The sequence below is a fragment of the Schistocerca nitens genome, chromosome 12 (genome assembly GCF_023898315.1).
Source record: "Schistocerca nitens isolate TAMUIC-IGC-003100 chromosome 12, iqSchNite1.1, whole genome shotgun sequence".
Lineage (NCBI taxonomy): Eukaryota > Metazoa > Arthropoda > Insecta > Orthoptera > Acrididae > Schistocerca > Schistocerca nitens.
In genome coordinates this window covers 62,950,614-62,970,919 of record NC_064625.1, presented here as the reverse complement: position 1 = coordinate 62,970,919, position 20,306 = coordinate 62,950,614, and positions in this window count along the sequence as shown.

Here is a 20,306-nt window from a genome sequence, read left to right as displayed (position 1 = left end):
TGCGACCAATGTGACGATCTCGCGTTATATCGATTCGATGGTGAATGACGAAACACGGAGATTTTCTAAGGTTTTTACTACATATTAACACTTTTCACATTTTCTCGTGTTACGTGGCTGCCAGTCCTCGGTTCATGCAAAATCTTAAGGTCCTCGGTCATGTCCAAGGCACCAAACCGACCAATAATTCAATAATCGATAACTAAAACTATAAGTGTAGCTCTTCTTACTGGGCGATTGCATCTACTTAGATGCTTCTCCTGTGTTCTACTGTGCTGCTTGTATTGTCCCCACATACCGCAGCACGCGACAAGGGCTGGCAGACCATAAATGTAACCGTTTCAGAGAGAAATGCGACCAATGTGACGATCTCGCGTTATATCGATTCGATGGTGAATGACGAAACACGGAGATTTTCTAAGGTTTTTACTACATATTAACACTTTTCACATTTTCTCGTGTTACGTGGCTGCCAGTCCTCGGTTCATGCAAAATCTTAAGGTCCTCGGTCATGTCCAAGGCACCAAACCGACCAATAATTCAATAATCGATAACTAAAACTATAAATGTAGCTCTTCTTACTGGGCGATTGCATCAACTTAGATGCTTCTCCTGTGTTCTACTGTGCTGCTTGTATTGTCCCCACATAACCCAGCACGCGACAAGGGCTGGCAGACCATAAATGTAACCGTTTCAGAGAGAAATGCGACCAATGTGACGATCTCGCGTTATATCGATTCGATGGTGAATGACGAAACACGGAGATTTTCTAAGGTTTTTACTACATATTAACACTTTTCACATTTTCTCGTGTTACGTGGCTGCCAGTCCTCGGTTCATGCAAAATCTTAAGGTCCTCGGTCATGTCCAAGGCACCAAACCGACCAATAATTCAATAATCGATAACTAAAACTATAAATGAAGCTCTTCTTAATGGGCGATTGCATCAACTTAGATGCTTCTCCTGTGTTCTACTGTGCTGCTTGTATTGTCCCCACATACCGCAGCACGCGACAAGGGCTGGCAGACCATAAATGTAACCGTTTCAGAGAGAAATGCGACCAATGTGACGATCTCGCGTTATATCGATTCGATGGTGAATGACGAAACACGGAGATTTTCTAAGGTTTTTACTACATATTAACACTTTTCACATTTTCTCGTGTTACGTGGCTGCCAGTCCTCGGTTCAAGCAAAATCTTAAGGTCCTCGGTCATGTCCAAGGCACGAAACCGACCAATAATTCAATAATCGATAACTAAAACTATAAATGTAGCTCTTCTTACTGGGCGATTGCATCAACTTAGATGCTTCTCCTGTGTTCTACTGTGCTGCTTGTATTGTCCCCACATACCGCAGCACGCGGCAAGGGCTGGCAGACCATAAATGTAACCGTTACAGAGAGAAATGCGACCAATGTGAAGATCTCGCGTTATATCGATTCGATGGTGAATGACGAACACGGAGATTTTCTAAGGTTTTTACTACATATTAACACTTTTCACATTTTCTCGTGTTACGTGGCTGCCAGTCCTCGGTTCATGCAAAATCTTAAGGTCCTAGGTCATGTCCAAGGCACCAAACCGACCAATAATTCAATAATCGATAACTAAAACTATAAATGTAGCTCTTCTTACTGGGCGATTGCATCAACTTAGATGCTTCACCTGTGCTCTACTGTGCTGCTTGTATTGTCCCCACATAACCCAGCACGCGACAAGGGCTGGCAGACCATAAATGAAACCGTTTCAGAGAGAAATGCGACCAATGTGACGATCTCGCGTTATATCGTTTCGATGGTGAATGACGAAACACGGAGATTTTCTAAGGTTTTTACTACATATTAACACTTTTCACATTTTCTCGTGTTACGTGGCTGCCAGTCCTCGGTTCATGCAAAATCTTAAGGTCCTCGGTCATGTCCAAGGCACCAAACCGACCAATAATTCAATAATCGATAACTAAAACTATAAATGAAGCTCTTCTTACTGGGCGATTGCATCAACTTAGATGCTTCTCCTGTGTTCTACTGTGCTGCTTGTATTGTCCCCACATACCGCAGCACGCGACAAGGGCTGGCAGACCATAAATGTTAAACGTTTCAGAGAGAAATGCGACCAATGTGACGATCTCGCGTTATATCGATTCGATGGTGAATGACGAAACACGGAGAGTTTCTAAGGTTTTTACTACATATTAACACTTTTCACATTTTTTCGTGTTACGTGGCTGCCAGTCCTCGGTTCATGCAAAATCTTAAGGTCCTCGGTCATGTCCAAGGCACCAAACCGACCAATAATTCAATAATCGATAACTAAAACTATAAATGTAGCTCTTCTTACTGGGCGATTGCATCAACTTAGATGCTTCTCCTGTGTTCTACTGTGCTGCTTGTATTGTCCCCACATAACCCAGCACGCGACAAGGGCTGGCAGACCATAAATGTAACCGTTTCAGAGAGAAATGCAACCAATGTGACGATCTCGCGTTATATCGATTCGATGGTGAATGACGAAACACGGAGATTTTCTAAGGTTTTTACTACATATTAACACTTTTCACATTTTCTCGTGTTACGTGGCTGCCAGTCCTCGGTTCATGCAAAATCTTAAGGTCCTCGGTCATGTCCAAGGCACCAAACCGACCAATAATTCAATAATCGATAACTAAAACTATAAATGAAGCTCTTCTTAATGGGCGATTGCATCAACTTAGATGCTTCTCCTGTGTTCTACTGTGCTGCTTGTATTGTCCCCACATACCGCAGCACGCGACAAGGGCTGGCAGACCATAAATGTAACCGTTTCAGAGAGAAATGCGACCAATGTGACGATCTCGCGTTATATCGATTCGATGGTGAATGACGAAACACGGAGATTTTCTAAGGTTTTTACTACATATTAACACTTTTCACATTTTCTCGTGTTACGTGGCTGCCAGTCCTCGGTTCATGCAAAATCTTAAGGTCCTCGGTCATGTCCAAGGCACCAAACCGACCAAGAATTCAATAATCGATAACTAAAACTATAAGTGTAGCTCTTCTTACTGGGCGATTGCATCAACTTAGATGCTTCTCCTGTGTTCTACTGTGCTGCTTGTATTGTCCCCACATACCGCAGCACGCGACAAGGGCTGGCAGACCATAAATGTAACCGTTTCAGAGAGAAATGCGACCAATGTGACGATCTCGCGTTATATCGATTCGATGGTGAATGACGAAACACGGAGATTTTCTAAGGTTTTTACTACATATTAACACATTTCACATTTTCTCGTGTTACGTGCCTGCCAGTCCTCGGTTCATGCAAAATCATAAGGTCCTCGGTCATGTCCTAGGCACCAAACCGACCAATAATTCAATAATCGATAACTAAAACTATAAATGTAGCTCTTCTTACTGGGCGATTGCATCAACTTAGATGCTTCTCCTGTGTTCTACTGTGCTGCTTGTATTGTCCCCACATACCGCAGCACGCGACAAGGGCTGGCAGACCATAAATGTAACCGTTTCAGAGAGAAATGCGACCAATGTGACGATCTCGCGTTATATCGATTCGATGGTGAATGACGAAACACGGAGATTTTCTAAGGTTTTTACTACATATTAACACTTTTCACATTTTCTCGTGTTACGTGGCTGCCAGTCCTCGGTTCATGCAAAATCTTAAGGTCCTCGGTCATGTCCAAGGCACCAAACCAACCAATAATTCAATAATCGATAACTAAAACTATAAATGTAGCTCTTCTTACTGGGCGATTGCATCAACTTAGATGCTTCTCCTGTGTTCTACTGTGCTGCTTGTATTGTCCCCACATACCGCAGCACGCGACAAGGGCTGGCAGACCATAAATGTAACCGTTTCAGAGAGAAATGCGACCAATGTGACGATCTCGCGTTATATCGATTCGATGGTGAATGACGAAACACGGAGATTTTCTAAGGTTTTTACTACATATTAACACTTTTCACATTTTCTCGTGTTACGTGGCTGCCAGTCCTCGGTTCATGCAAAATCTTAAGGTCCTCGGTCATGTCCAAGGCACCAAACCGACCAATAATTCAATAATCGATAACTAAAACTATAAATGTAGCTCTTCTTACTGGGCGATTGCATCAACTTAGATGCTTCTCCTGTGTTCTACTGTGCTGCTTGTATTGTCTCCACATACCGCAGCACGCGACAAGGGCTGGCAGACCATAAATGTACCCGTTTCAGAGAGAAATGCGACCAATGTGACGATCTCGCGTTATATCGATTCGATGGTGAATGACGAAACACGGAGATTTTCTAAGGTTTTTACTACATATTAACACTTTTCACATTTTCTCGTGTTACGTGGCTGCCAGTCCTCGGTTCATGCAAAATCTTAAGGTCCTTGGTCATGTCCAAGGCACCAAACCGACCAATAATTCAATAATCGATAACTAAAACTATAAATGTAGCTCTTCTTACTGGGCGATTGCATCAACTTAGATGCTTCTCCTGTGTTCTACTGTGCTGCTTGTATTGTCCCTACATACCGCAGCACGCGACAAGGGCTGGCAGACCATAAATGTAACCGTTTCAGAGAAAATGCGACCAATGTGACGATCTCGCGTTATATCGATTCGATGGTGAATGACGAAACACGGAGATTTTCTAAGGTTTTTACTACATATTAACACTTTTCACATTTTCTCGTGTTACGTGGCTGCCAGTCCTCGGTTCATGCAAAATCTTAAGGTCCTCGGTCATGTCCAAGGCACCAAACCGACCAATAATTCAATAATCGATAACTAAAACTATAAATGTAGCTCTTCTTACTGGGCGATTGCATCAACTTAGATGCTTCTCCTGTGTTCTACTGTGCTGCTTGTATTGTCCCCACATACCGCAGCACGCGACAAGGGCTGGCAGACCATAAATGTAACCGTTTCAGAGAGAAATGCGACCAATGTGACGATCTCGCGTTATATCGATTCGATGGTGAATGACGAAACACGGAGATTTTCTAAGGTTTTTACTACATATTAACACTTTTCACATTTTCTCGTGTTACGTGGCTGCCAGTCCTCGGTTCATGCAAAATCTTAAGGTCCTCGGTCATGTCCAAGGCACCAAACCGACCAATAATTCAATAATCGATAACTAAAACTATAAATGTAGCTCTTCTTACTGGGCGATTGCATCAACTTAGATGCTTCTCCTGTGTTCTACTGTGCTGCTTGTATTGTCCCCACATAACCCAGCACGCGACAAGGGCTGGCAGACCATAAATGTAACCGTTTCAGAGAGAAATGCGACCAATGTGACGATCTCGCGTTATATCGATTCGATGGTGAATGACGAAACACGGAGATTTTCTAAGGTTTTTACTACATATTAACACTTTTCACATTTTCTCGTGTTACGTGGCTGCCAGTCCTCGGTTCATGCAAAATCTTAAGGTCCTCGGTCATGTCCAAGGCACCAAACCGACCAATAATTCAATAATCGATAACTAAAACTATAAATGAAGCTCTTCTTAATGGGCGATTGCATCAACTTAGATGCTTCTCCTGTGTTCTACTGTGCTGCTTGTATTGTCCCCACATACCGCAGCACGCGACAAGGGCTGGCAGACCATAAATGTAACCGTTTCAGAGAGAAATGCGACCAATGTGACGATCTCGCGTTATATCGATTCGATGGTGAATGACGAAACACGGAGATTTTCTAAGGTTTTTACTACATATTAACACTTTTCACATTTTCTCGTGTTACGTGGCTGCCAGTCCTCGGTTCATGCAAAATCTTAAGGTCCTCGGTCATGTCCAAGGCACCAAACCGACCAAGAATTCAATAATCGATAACTAAAACTATAAGTGTAGCTCTTCTTACTGGGCGATTGCATCAACTTAGATGCTTCTCCTGTGTTCTACTGTGCTGCTTGTATTGTCCCCACATACCGCAGCACGCGACAAGGGCTGGCAGACCATAAATGTAACCGTTTCAGAGAGAAATGCGACCAATGTGACGATCTCGCGTTATATCGATTCGATGGTGAATGACGAAACACGGAGATTTTCTAAGGTTTTTACTACATATTAACACATTTCACATTTTCTCGTGTTACGTGGCTGCCAGTCCTCGGTTCATGCAAAATCATAAGGTCCTCGGTCATGTCCTAGGCACCAAACCGACCAATAATTCAGTAATCGATAACTAAAACTATAAATGTAGCTCTTCTTACTGGGCGATTGCATCAACTTAGATGCTTCTCCTGTGTTCTACTGTGCTGCTTGTATTGTCCCCACATACCGCAGCACGCGACAAGGGCTGGCAGACCATAAATGTAACCGTTTCAGAGAGAAATGCGACCAATGTGACGATCTCGCGTTATATCGATTCGATGGTGAATGACGAAACACGGAGATTTTCTAAGGTTTTTACTACATATTAACACTTTTCACATTTTCTCGTGTTACGTGGCTGCCAGTCCTCGGTTCATGCAAAATCTTAAGGTCCTCGGTCATGTCCAAGGCACCAAACCAACCAATAATTCAATAATCGATAACTAAAACTATAAATGTAGCTCTTCTTACTGGGCGATTGCATCAACTTAGATGCTTCTCCTGTGTTCTACTGTGCTGCTTGTATTGTCCCCACATACCGCAGCACGCGACAAGGGCTGGCAGACCATAAATGTAACCGTTTCAGAGAGAAATGCGACCAATGTGACGATCTCGCGTTATATCGATTCGATGGTGAATGACGAAACACGGAGATTTTCTAAGGTTTTTACTACATATTAACACATTTCACATTTTCTCGTGTTACGTGGCTGCCAGTCCTCGGTTCATGCAAAATCTTAAGGTCCTCGGTCATGTCCTAGGCATCAAACCGACCAATAATTCAGTAATCGATAACTAAAACTATAAATGTAGCTCTTCTTACTGGGCGATTGCATCAACTTAGATGCTTCTCCTGTGTTCTACTGTGCTGCTTGTATTGTCCCCACATACCGCAGCACGCGACAAGGGCTGGCAGACCATAAGTGTAACCGTTTCAGAGAGAAATGCGACCAATGTGACGATCTCGCGTTATATCGATTCGATGGTGAATGACGAAACACGGAGATTTACTAAGGTTTTTACTACATATTAACACTTTTCACATTTCCTCGTGTTACGTGGCTGCCAGTCCTCGGTTCATGCAAAATCTTAAGGTCCTCGGTCATGTACAAGGCACCAAACTGACCAATAATTCAATAATCGATAGCTAAAACTATAAATGAAGCTCTTCTTACTGGGCGATTGCATCAACTTAGATGCTTCTCCTGTGTTCTACTGTGCTGCTTGTATTGTCCCCACGTACCGCAGCACGCGACAAGGGCTGGCAGACCATAAATGTAACCGTTTCAGAGAGAAATGCGACCAATGTGACGATCTCGCGTTATATCGATTCGATGGTGAATGACGAAACACGGACAGTTTCTAAGGTTTTTACTACATATTAACACTTTTCACATTTTCTCGTGTTACGTGGCTGCCAGTCCTCGGTTCATGCAAAATCTTAAGGTCCTCGGTCATGTCCAAGGTGCCAAACCGACCAAAAATTCAATAATCGATAACTAAAACTATAAATTTAGCTCTTCGTACTGGGCGATTGCATCAACTTAGATGCTTCTCCTGTGTTCTACTGTGAGCTTGTGTTGTCCCCACATACCGCAGCACGCGACAAGGGCTGGCAGACCATAAATGTAACCGTTTCAGAGAGAAATGCGACCAATGTGACGATCTCGCGTTATATCGATTCGATGGTGAATGACGAAACACGGACAGTTTCTAAGGTTTTTACTACATATTAACACTTTTCACATTTTCTCGTGTTACGTGGCTGCCAGTCCTCGGTTCATGCAAAATCTTAAGGTCCTCGGTCATGTCCAAGGTGCCAAACCGACCAAAAATTCAATAATCGATAACTAAAACTATAAATTTAGCTCTTCGTACTGGGCGATTGCATCAACTTAGATGCTTCTCCTGTGTTCTACTGTGAGCTTGTGTTGTCCCCACATACCGCAGCACGCGACAAGGGCTGGCAGACCATAAATGTAACCGTTTCAGAGAGAAATGCGACCAATGTGACGATCTCGCGTTATATCGATTCGATGGTGAATGACGAAACACGGAGATTTTCTAAGGTTTTTACTACATATTAACACTTTTCACATTTTCTCGTGTTACGTGGCTGCCAGTCCTCGGTTCATGCAAAATCTTAAGGTCCTCGGTCATGTCCAAGGCACCAAACCGACCAATAATTCAATAATCGATAACTAAAACTATAAATGTAGCTCTTCTTACTGGGTGATTGCATCAACTTAGATGCTTCTCCTGTGTTCTACTGTGCTGCTTGTATTGTCCCCACATAACCCAGCACGCGACAAGGGCTGGCAGACCATAAATGTGACCGTTTCAGAGAGAAATGCGACCAATGTGACGATCTCGCGTTATATCGATTCGATAGTGAATGACTAAACACGGAGATTTTCTAAGGTTTTTACTACATATTAACACTTTTCACATTTTCTCGTGTTACGTGGGTACCAGTCCTCGGTTCATGCAAAATCTTAAGGTCCTCAGTCATGTCCAAGGCACCAAACCGACCAATAATTCAATAATCGATAGCTAAAACTATAAATGTAGCTCTTCTTACTGGGTGATTGCATCAACTTAGATGCTTCTCCTGTGTTCTACTGTGCTGCTTGTATTGTCCCCACATACCGCAGCACGCGACAAGGGCTGGCAGACCATAAATGTAACCGTTTCAGAGAGAAATGCGACCAATGTGACGATCTCGCGTTATATCGATTCGATGGTGAATGACGAAACACGGAGATTTTCTAAAGTTTTTACTACATATTAACACTTTTCACATTTTCTCGTGTTACGTGGCTGCCAGTCCTCGGTTCATGCAAAATCTTAAGGTCCTCGGTCATATCCAAGGCACCAAACCGACCAAGAATTCAATAATCGATAACTAAAACTATAAGTGTAGCTCTTCTTACTGGGCGATTGCATCAACTTAGATGCTTCTCCTGTGTTCTACTGTGCTGCTTGTATTGTCCCCACATACCGCAGCACGCGACAAGGGCTGGCAGACCATAAATGTAACCGTTTCAGAGAGAAATGCGACCAATGTGACGATCTCGCGTTATATCGATTCGATGGTGAATGACGAAACACGGAGATTTTCTAAGGTTTTTACTACATATTAACACATTTCACATTTTCTCGTGTTACGTGGCTGCCAGTCCTCGGTTCATGCAAAATCATAAGGTCCTCGGTCATGTCCTAGGCACCAAACCGACCAATAATTCAGTAATCGATAACTAAAACTATAAATGTAGCTCTTCTTACTGGGCGATTGCATCAACTTAGATGCTTCTCCTGTGTTCTACTGTGCTGCTTGTATTGTCCCCACATACCGCAGCACGCGACAAGGGCTGGCAGACCATAAATGTAACCGTTTCAGAGAGAAATGCGACCAATGTGACGATCTCGCGTTATATCGATTCGATGGTGAATGACGAAACACGGAGATTTTCTAAGGTTTTTACTACATATTAACACTTTTCACATTTTCTCGTGTTACGTGGCTGCCAGTCCTCGGTTCATGCAAAATCTTAAGGTCCTCGGTCATGTCCAAGGCACCAAACCAACCAATAATTCAATAATCGATAACTAAAACTATAAATGTAGCTCTTCTTACTGGGCGATTGCATCAACTTAGATGCTTCTCCTGTGTTCTACTGTGCTGCTTGTATTGTCCCCACATACCGCAGCACGCGACAAGGGCTGGCAGACCATAAATGTAACCGTTTCAGAGAGAAATGCGACCAATGTGACGATCTCGCGTTATATCGATTCGATGGTGAATGACGAAACACGGAGATTTTCTAAGGTTTTTACTACATATTAACACATTTCACATTTTCTCGTGTTACGTGGCTGCCAGTCCTCGGTTCATGCAAAATCTTAAGGTCCTCGGTCATGTCCTAGGCATCAAACCGACCAATAATTCAGTAATCGATAACTAAAACTATAAATGTAGCTCTTCTTACTGGGCGATTGCATCAACTTAGATGCTTCTCCTGTGTTCTACTGTGCTGCTTGTATTGTCCCCACATACCGCAGCACGCGACAAGGGCTGGCAGACCATAAGTGTAACCGTTTCAGAAAGAAATGCGACCAATGTGACGATCTCGCGTTATATCGATTCGATGGTGAATGACGAAACACGGAGATTTACTAAGGTTTTTACTACATATTAACACTTTTCACATTTCCTCGTGTTACGTGGCTGCCAGTCCTCGGTTCATGCAAAATCTTAAGGTCCTCGGTCATGTACAAGGCACCAAACTGACCAATAATTCAATAATCGATAGCTAAAACTATAAATGAAGCTCTTCTTACTGGGCGATTGCATCAACTTAGATGCTTCTCCTGTGTTCTACTGTGCTGCTTGTATTGTCCCCACGTACCGCAGCACGCGACAAGGGCTGGCAGACCATAAATGTAACCGTTTCAGAGAGAAATGCGACCAATGTGACGATCTCGCGTTATATCGATTCGATGGTGAATGACGAAACACGGACAGTTTCTAAGGTTTTTACTACATATTAACACTTTTCACATTTTCTCGTGTTACGTGGCTGCCAGTCCTCGGTTCATGCAAAATCTTAAGGTCCTCGGTCATGTCCAAGGTGCCAAACCGACCAAAAATTCAATAATCGATAACTAAAACTATAAATTTAGCTCTTCGTACTGGGCGATTGCATCAACTTAGATGCTTCTCCTGTGTTCTACTGTGAGCTTGTGTTGTCCCCACATACCGCAGCACGCGACAAGGGCTGGCAGACCATAAATGTAACCGTTTCAGAGAGAAATGCGACCAATGTGACGATCTCGCGTTATATCGATTCGATGGTGAATGACGAAACACGGAGATTTTCTAAGGTTTTTACTACATATTAACACTTTTCACATTTTCTCGTGTTACGTGGCTGCCAGTCCTCGGTTCATGCAAAATCTTAAGGTCCTCGGTCATGTCCAAGGCACCAAACCGACCAATAATTCAATAATCGATAACTAAAACTATAAATGTAGCTCTTCTTACTGGGTGATTGCATCAACTTAGATGCTTCTCCTGTGTTCTACTGTGCTGCTTGTATTGTCCCCACATAACCCAGCACGCGACAAGGGCTGGCAGACCATAAATGTGACCGTTTCAGAGAGAAATGCGACCAATGTGACGATCTCGCGTTATATCGATTCGATAGTGAATGACTAAACACGGAGATTTTCTAAGGTTTTTACTACATATTAACACTTTTCACATTTTCTCGTGTTACGTGGGTACCAGTCCTCGGTTCATGCAAAATCTTAAGGTCCTCAGTCATGTCCAAGGCACCAAACCGACCAATAATTCAATAATCCATAACTAAAACTATAAATGTAGCTCTTCTTACTGGGCGATTGCATCAACTTAGATGCTTCTCCTGTGTTCTACTGTGCTGCTTGTATTGTCCCCACATACCGCAGCACGCGACAAGGGCTGGCAGACCATAAATGTAACCGTTTCAGAGAGAAATGCGACCAATGTGACGATCTCGCGTTATATCGATTCGATGGTGAATGACGAAACACGGAGATTTTCTAAGGTTTTTACTACATATTAACACATTTCACATTTTCTCGTGTTACGTGGCTGCCAGTCCTCGGTTCATGCAAAATCATGAGGTCCTCGGTCATGTCCTAGGCACCAAACCGACCAATAATTCAGTAATCGATAACTAAAACTATAAATGTAGCTCTTCTTACTGGGCGATTGCATCAACTTAGATGCTTCTCCTGTGTTCTACTGTGCTGCTTGTATTGTCCCCACATACCGCAGCACGCGACAAGGGCTGGCAGACCATAAATGTAACCGTTTCAGAGAGAAATGCGACCAATGTGACGATCTCGCGTTATATCGATTCGATGGTGAATGACGAAACACGGAGATTTTCTAAGGTTTTTACTACATATTAACACTTTTCACATTTTCTCGTGTTACGTGGCTGCCAGTCCTCGGTTCATGCAAAATCTTAAGGTCCTCGGTCATGTCCAAGGCACCAAACCAACCAATAATTCAATAATCGATAACTAAAACTATAAATGTAGCTCTTCTTACTGGGCGATTGCATCAACTTAGATGCTTCTCCTGTGTTCTACTGTGCTGCTTGTATTGTCCCCACATACCGCAGCACGCGACAAGGGCTGGCAGACCATAAATGTAACCGTTTCAGAGAGAAATGCGACCAATGTGACGATCTCGCGTTTTATCGATTCGATGGTGAATGACGAAACACGGAGATTTTCTAAGGTTTTTACTACATATTAACACATTTCACATTTTCTTGTGTTACGTGGCTGCCAGTCCTCGGTTCATGCAAAATCTTAAGGTCCTCGGTCATGTCCTAGGCATCAAACCGACCAATAATTCAGTAATCGATAACTAAAACTATAAATGTAGCTCTTCTTACTGGGCGATTGCATCAACTTAGATGCTTCTCCTGTGTTCTACTGTGCTGCTTGTATTGTCCCCACATACCGCAGCACGCGACAAGGGCTGGCAGACCATAAGTGTAACCGTTTCAGAGAGAAATGCGACCAATGTGACGATCTCGCGTTATATCGATTCGATGGTGAATGACGAAACACGGAGATTTACTAAGGTTTTTACTACATATTAACACTTTTCACATTTCCTCGTGTTACGTGGCTGCCAGTCCTCGGTTCATGCAAAATCTTAAGGTCCTCGGTCATGTCCAAGGCACCAAACTGACCAATAATTCAATAATCGATAGCTAAAACTATAAATGAAGCTCTTCTTACTGGGCGATTGCATCAACTTAGATGCTTCTCCTGTGTTCTACTGTGCTGCTTGTATTGTCCCCACATACCGCAGCACGCGACAAGGGCTGGCAGACCATAAATGTAACCGTTTCAGAGAGAAATGCGACCAATGTGACGATCTCGCGTTATATCGATTCGATGGTGAATGACGAAACACGGACAGTTTCTAAGGTTTTTACTACATATTAACACTTTTCACATTTTCTCGTGTTACGTGGCTGCCAGTCCTCGGTTCATGCAAAATCTTAAGGTCCTCGCTCATGTCCAAGGTGCCAAACCGACCAAAAATTCAATAATCGATAACTAAAACTATAAATGTAGCTCTTCGTACTGGGCGATTGCATCAACTTAGATGCTTCTCCTGTGTTCTACTGTGAGCTTGTGTTGTCCCCACATACCGCAGCACGCGACAAGGGCTGGCAGACCATAAATGTAACCGTTTCAGAGAGAAATGCGACCAATGTGACGATCTCGCGTTATATCGATTCGATGGTGAATGACGAAACACGGAGATTTTCTAAGGTTTTTACTACATATTAACACTTTTCACATTTTCTCGTGTTACGTGGCTGCCAGTCCTCGGTTCATGCAAAATCTTAAGGTCCTCGGTCATGTCCAAGGCACCAAACCGACCAATAATTCAATAATCGATAACTAAAACTATAAATGTAGCTCTTCTTACTGGGCGATTGCATCAACTTAGATGCTTCTCCTGTGTTCTACTGTGCTGCTTGTATTGTCCCCACATAACCCAGCACGCGACAAGGGCTGGCAGACCATAAATGTGACCGTTTCAGAGAGAAATGCGACCAATGTGACGATCTCGCGTTATATCGATTCGATAGTGAATGACTAAACACGGAGATTTTCTAAGGTTTTTACTACATATTAACACTTTTCACATTTTCTCGTGTTACGTGGGTACCAGTCCTCGGTTCATGCAAAATCTTAAGGTCCTCGGTCATGTCCAAGGCACCAAACCGACCAATAATTCAATAATCCATAACTAAAACTATAAATGTAGCTCTTCTTACTGGGTGATTGCATCAACTTAGATGCTTCTCCTGTGTTCTACTGTGCTGCTTGTATTGTCCCCACATACCGCAGCACGCGACAAGGGCTGGCAGACCATAAATGTAACCGTTTCAGAGAGAAATGCGACCAATGTGACGATCTCGCGTTATATCGATTCGATGGTGAATGACGAAACACGGAGTTTTTCTAAGGTTTTTACTACATATTAACACTTTTCACATTTTCTCGTGTTACGTGGCTGCCAGTCCTCGGTTCATGCAAAATCTTAAGGTCCTCGGTCATGTCCAAGGCACCAAACCGACCAATAATTCAATAATCGATAACTAAAACTATAAATGTAGCTCTTCTTACTGGGCGATTGCATCAACTTAGATGCTTCTCCTGTGTTCTACTGTGCTGCTTGTATTGTCCCCACATACCGCAGCACGCGACAAGGGCTGGCAGACCATAAATGTAACCGTTTCAGAGAGAAATGCGACCAATGTGACGATCTCGCGTTATATCGATTCGATGGTGAATGACGAAACACGGAGATTTTCTAAGGTTTTTACTACATATTAACACTTTTCACATTTTCTCGTGTTACGTGGCTGCCAGTCCTCGGTTCATGCAAAATCTTAAGGTCCTCGGTCATGTCCAAGGCACCAAACCGACCAATAATTCAATAATCGATAACTAAAACTATAAATGTAGCTCTTCTTACTGGGCGATTGCATCAACTTAGATGCTTCTCCTGTGTTCTACTGTGCTGCTTGTATTGTCCCCACATAACCCAGCACGCGACAAGGGCTGGCAGACCATAAATGTAACCGTTTCAGAGAGAAATGCGACCAATGTGACGATCTCGCGTTATATCGATTCGATGGTGAATGACGAAACACGGAGATTTTCTAAGGTTTTTACTACATATTAACACTTTTCACATTTTCTCGTGTTACGTGGCTGCCAGTCATCGGTTCATGCAAAATCTTAAGGTCCTCGGTCATGTCCAAGGCACCAAACCGACCAATAATTCAATAATCGATAACTAAAACTATAAATGAAGCTCTTCTTAATGGGCGATTGCATCAACTTAGATGCTTCTCCTGTGTTCTACTGTGCTGCTTGTATTGTCCCCACATACCGCAGCACGCGACAAGGGCTGGCAGACCATAAATGTAACCGTTTCAGAGAGAAATGCGACCAATGTGACGATCTCGCGTTATATCGATTCGATGGTGAATGACGAAACACGGAGATTTTCTAAGGTTTTTACTACATATTAACACTTTTCACATTTTCTCGTGTTACGTGGCTGCCAGTCCTCGGTTCATGCAAAATCTTAAGGTCCTCGGTCATGTCCAAGGCACCAAACCGACCAAGAATTCAATAATCGATAACTAAAACTATAAGTGTAGCTCTTCTTACTGGGCGATTGCATCAACTTAGATGCTTCTCCTGTGTTCTACTGTGCTGCTTGTATTGTCCCCACATACCGCAGCATGCGACAAGGGCTGGCAGACCATAAATGTAACCGTTTCAGAGAGAAATGCGACCAATGTGACGATCTCGCGTTATATCGATTCGATGGTGAATGACGAAACACGGAGATTTTCTAAGGTTTTTACTACATATTAACACATTTCACATTTTCTCGTGTTACGTGGCTGCCAGTCCTCGGTTCATGCAAAATCATAAGGTCCTCGGTCATGTCCTAGGCACCAAACCGACCAATAATTCAGTAATCGATAACTAAAACTATAAATGTAGCTCTTCTTACTGGGCGATTGCATCAACTTAGATGCTTCTCCTGTGTTCTACTGTGCTGCTTGTATTGTCCCCACATACCGCAGCACGCGACAAGGGCTGGCAGACCATAAATGTAACCGTTTCAGAGAGAAATGCGACCAATGTGACGATCTCGCGTTATATCGATTCGATGGTGAATGACGAAACACGGAGATTTTCTAAGGTTTTTACTACATATTAACACTTTTCACATTTTCTCGTGTTACGTGGCTGCCAGTCCTCGGTTCATGCAAAATCTTAAGGTCCTCGGTCATGTCCAAGGCACCAAACCAACCAATAATTCAATAATCGATAACTAAAACTATAAATGTAGCTCTTCTTACTGGGCGATTGCATCAACTTAGATGCTTCTCCTGTGTTCTACTGTGCTGCTTGTATTGTCCCCACATACCGCAGCACGCGACAAGGGCTGGCAGACCATAAATGTAACCGTTTCAGAGAGAAATGCGACCAATATGACGATCTCGTGTTATATCGATTCGATGGTGAATGACGAAACACGGAGATTTTCTAAGGTTTTTACTACATATTAACACATTTCACATTTTCTCGTGTTACGTGGCTGCCAGTCCTCGGTTCATGCAAAATCTTAAGGTCCTCGGTCATGTCCTAGGCATCAAACCGACCAATAATTCAGTAATCGATAACAAAAACTATAAATGTAGCTCTTCTTACTGGGCGATTGCATCAACTTAGATGCTTCTCCTGTGTTCTACTGTGCTGCTTGTATTGTCCCCACATACCGCAGCACGCGACAAGGGCTGGCAGACCATAAGTGTAACCGTTTCAGAGAGAAATGCGACCAATGTGACGATCTCGCGTTATATCGATCAATGGTGAATGACGAAACACGGAGATTTACTAAGGTTTTTACTACATATTAACACTTTTCACATTTTCTCGTGTTACGTGGCTGCCAGTCCTCGGTTCATGCAAAATCTTAAGGTCCTCGGTCATGTCCAAGGCACCAAACTGACCAATAATTCAATAATCGATAGCTAAAACTATAAATGAAGCTCTTCTTACTGGGCGATTGCATCAACTTAGATGCTTCTCCTGTGTTCTACTGTGCTGCTTGTATTGTCCCCACATACCGCAGCACGCGACAAGGGCTGGCAGACCATAAATGTAACCGTTTCAGAGAGAAATGCGACCAATGTGACGATCTCGCGTTATATCGATTCGATGGTGAATGACGAAACACGGACATTTTCTAAGGTTTTTACTACATATTAACACTTTTCACATTTTCTCGTGTTACGTGGCTGCCAGTCCTCGGTTCATGCAAAATCTTAAGGTCCTCGGTCATGTCCAAGGTGCCAAACCGACCAAAAATTCAATAATCGATAACTAAAACTATAAATGTAGCTCTTCGTACTGGGCGATTGCATCAACTTAGATGCTTCTCCTGTGTTCTACTGTGAGCTTGTGTTGTCCCCACATACCGCAGCACGCGACAAGGGCTGGCAGACCATAAATGTAACCGTTTCAGAGAGAAATGCGACCAATGTGACGATCTCGCGTTATATCGATTCGATGGTGAATGACGAAACACGGAGATTTTCTAAGGTTTTTACTACATATTAACACTTTTCACATTTTCTCGTGTTACGTGGCTGCCAGTCCTCGGTTCATGCAAAATCTTAAGGTCCTCGGTCATGTCCAAGGCACCAAACCGACCAATAATTCAATAATCCATAACTAAAACTATAAATGTAGCTCTTCTTACTGGGCGATTGCATCAACTTAGATGCTTCTCCTGTGTTCTACTGTGCTGCTTGTATTGTCCCCACATACCGCAGCACGCGACAAGGGCTGGCAGACCATAAATGTGACCGTTTCAGAGAGAAATGCGACCAATGTGACGATCTAGCGTTATATCGATTCGATGGTGAATGACTAAACACGGAGATTTTCTAAGGTTTTTACTACATATTAACACTTTTCACATTTTCTCGTGTTACGTGGGTACCAGTCCTCGGTTCATGCAAAATCTTAAGGTCCTCGGTCATGTCCAAGGCACCAAACCGACCAATAATTCAATAATCCATAACTAAAACTATAAATGTAGCTCTTCTTACTGGGTGATTGCATCAACTTAGATGCTTCTCCTGTGTTGTACTGTGCTGCTTGTATTGTCCCCACATACCGCAGCACGCGACAAGGGCTGGCAGACCATAAATGTAACCGTTTCAGAGAGAAATGCGACCAATGTGACGATCTCGCGTTATATCGATTCGATGGTGAATGACGAAACACGGAGATTTTCTAAGGTTTTTACTACATATTAACACTTTTCACATTTTCTCGTGTTACGTGACTGCCAGTCCTCGGTTCATGCAACATCTTAAGGTCCTCGGTCATGTCCAAGGCACCAAACCGACCAATAATTCAATAATCGATAACAAAAACTATAAATGTAGCTCTTCTTACTGGGCGATTGCATCAACTTAGATGCTTCTCCTGTGTTCTACTGTGCTGCTTGTATTGTCCCCACATAACCCAGCACGCGACAAGGGCTGGCAGACCATAAATGTGACCGTTTCAGAGAGAAATGCGACCAATGTGACGATCTCGCGTTATATCGATTCGATAGTGTATGACTAAACACGGAGAATTTCAAAGGTTTTTACTACATATTAACACTTTTCACATTTTCTCGTGTTACGTGGCTGCCAGTCCTCGGTTCATGCAAAATCTTAAGGTCCTCGGTCATGTCCAAGGCACCAAACCGACCAATAATTCAATAATCCATAACTAAAACTATAATTGTAGCTCACCTTACTGGGTGATTGCATCAACTTAGATGCTTCTCCTGTGTTCTACTGTGCTGCTTGTATTGTCCCCACATACCGCAGCACGCGACAAGGGCTGGCAGACCATAAATGTAACCGTTTCAGAGAGAAATGCGACCAATGTGACGATCTCGCGTTATATCGATTCGATGGTGAATGACGAAACACGGAGATTTTCTAAGGTTTTTACTACATATTAACACTTTTCACATTTTCTCGTGTTACGTGGCGGCCAGTCCTCGGTTCATGCAACACCTTAAGGTCCTCGGTCATGTCCAAGGCACCAAACCGACCAATAATTCAATAATCGATAACAAAAACTATAAATGTAGCTCTTCTTACTGGGCGATTGCATCAACTTAGATGCTTCTTCTTTGTTCTACTGTGCTGCTTGTATTGTCCCCACATACCGCAGCACGCGACAAGGGCTGGCAGACCATAAATGTAACCGTTTCAGAGAGAAATGCGACCAATGTGACGATCTCGCGTTATATCGATTCCATGGTGAATGACGAAACACGGAGATTTTCTAAGGTTTTTACTACATATTAACACTTTTCACATTTTCTCGTGTTACGTGGCTGCCAGTCCTCGGTTCATGCAAAATCTTAAGGTCCTCGGTCATGTCCAAGGCACCAAACCGACCAATAATTCAATAATCGATAACTAAAACTATAAATGTAGCTCTTCTTACTGGGCGATTGCATCAACTTAGATGCTTCTCCTGTGTTCTACTGTGCTGCTTGTATTGTCCCCACATACCGCAGCACGCGACAAGGGCTGGCAGACCATAAATGTAACCGTTTCAGAGAGAAATGCGACCAATGTGACGATCTCGCGTTATATCGATTCGATGGTGAATGACGAAACACGGAGATTTTCTAAGGTTTTTACTACATATTAACACTTTTCACATTTTCTCGTGTTACGTGGCTGCCAGTCCTCGGTTCATGCAAAATCTTAAGGTCCTCGGTCATGTCCAAGGCACCAAACCAACCAATAATTCAATAATCGATAACTAAAACTATAAATGTAGCTCTTCTTACTGGGCGATTGCATCAACTTAGATGCTTCTCCTGTGTTCTACTGTGCTGCTTGTATTGTCCCCACATACCGCAGCACGCGACAAGGGCTGGCAGACCATAAATGTAACCGTTTCAGAGAGAAATGCGACCAATATGACGATCTCGTGTTATATCGATTCGATGGTGAATGACGAAACACGGAGATTTTCTAAGGTTTTTACTACATATTAACACATTTCACATTTTCTCGTGTTACGTGGCTGCCAGTCCTCGGTTCATGCAAAATCTTAAGGTCCTCGGTCATGTCCTAGGCATCAAACCGACCAATAATTCAGTAATCGATAACAAAAACTATAAATGTAGCTCTTCTTACTGGGCGATTGCATCAACTTAGATGCTTCTCCTGTGTTCTACTGTGCTGCTTGTATTGTCCCCACATACCGCAGCACGCGACAAGGGCTGGCAGACCATAAGTGTAACCGTTTCAGAGAGAAATGCGACCAATGTGACGATCTCGCGTTATATCGATTCAATGGTGAATGACGAAACACGGAGATTTACTAAGGTTTTTACTACATATTAACACTTTTCACATTTTCTCGTGTTACGTGGCTGCCAGTCCTCGGTTCATGCAAAATCTTAAGGTCCTCGGTCATGTCCAAGGCACCAAACTGACCAATAATTCAATAATCGATAGCTAAAACTATAAATGAAGCTCTTCTTACTGGGCGATTGCATCAACTT